Genomic DNA, 857 nt, shown 5'->3' with positions numbered 1-857 from the left:
AAAAGAAATTAATTACATGGGACTGAGTGAACTGATGAGGATGAGTATAATTTTTGTGACTTTCTGTCTGAATTAAAAAAAAAAAATCCCACAAGGACTCAGAGGAAAAGAATATACAAATCAATTTTCACTGCAAAGTAAAGGAGCTGTTACAGTGGAGGATTACTGGACTGAATGTCAATATTATGACATAGTATAACTGTGTTTCATGTTTGGTAATTGCAATCATTGTTGCTTTTGTTGTGGTCATCCATGTACAATGCTTGGTGTCAGTCTATTTATCTCTTGTAAAAATAAAATACAGTGTGTGTGTGTGGAAAAAAAAAAAAAAAAATGGGCAAAACACCTAAATAGACATTTCTCCAAAGAAAATATACAGATTGCCAACAAACACATGAAAGGATGCTCAACATCACTAATCATTAAAGAATTGCAAATCAAAACTACAATGAGTGCTCGCTTCGGCAGCACATATACTAAAATTGGAACCATACAGAGAAGATTAGCATGGCTCCTGCACAAGGATGACACGCAAATTCGTGAAGCATTCCGTATTTAAAAAAAAAAAAAACTACAATGAAATATCATCTCACACCATCTCAGAATGGCCATCATCAAAAAATCTACAAACAATAAATGCTGGAGAGGGTGTGGAGAAAAGGAAACCCTCTTGCACTGTTGGTGGGAATGTAAATTGATACAGCCACTGTGGAGAACAGTATGGAGGTTCCTTAAAAAACTAAAAATAGAACTACCATACGACCCAGCAATCCCACTACTGGGCATATACCCTGAGAGAACCATAATTCAAAAAGAGTCATGTACCACAATGTTCATTGCAGCTCTATTTACAATAG

General features: G+C 35.4%; 1 non-coding gene across 1 annotated transcript; it reads left to right on the top strand.

Moving 5' to 3' along the window:
• The first annotated feature begins 452 nt into the window (after positions 1 to 452).
• Positions 453 to 559, top strand: LOC130708650 (U6 spliceosomal RNA). The gene has a single exon (XR_009008957.1). It is a non-coding gene; the product is annotated as a U6 spliceosomal RNA (small nuclear RNA).
• Positions 560 to 857: the final 298 nt, after the last annotated feature.

Source organism: Balaenoptera acutorostrata, chromosome 7 (genome assembly GCF_949987535.1).
Source record: "Balaenoptera acutorostrata chromosome 7, mBalAcu1.1, whole genome shotgun sequence".
In the NCBI taxonomy this organism is placed as follows: Eukaryota; Metazoa; Chordata; class Mammalia; order Artiodactyla; family Balaenopteridae; genus Balaenoptera; species Balaenoptera acutorostrata.
Note: the sequence above shows the minus strand (reverse complement) of the source record. Positions and strands in the feature narration are given on the sequence as shown.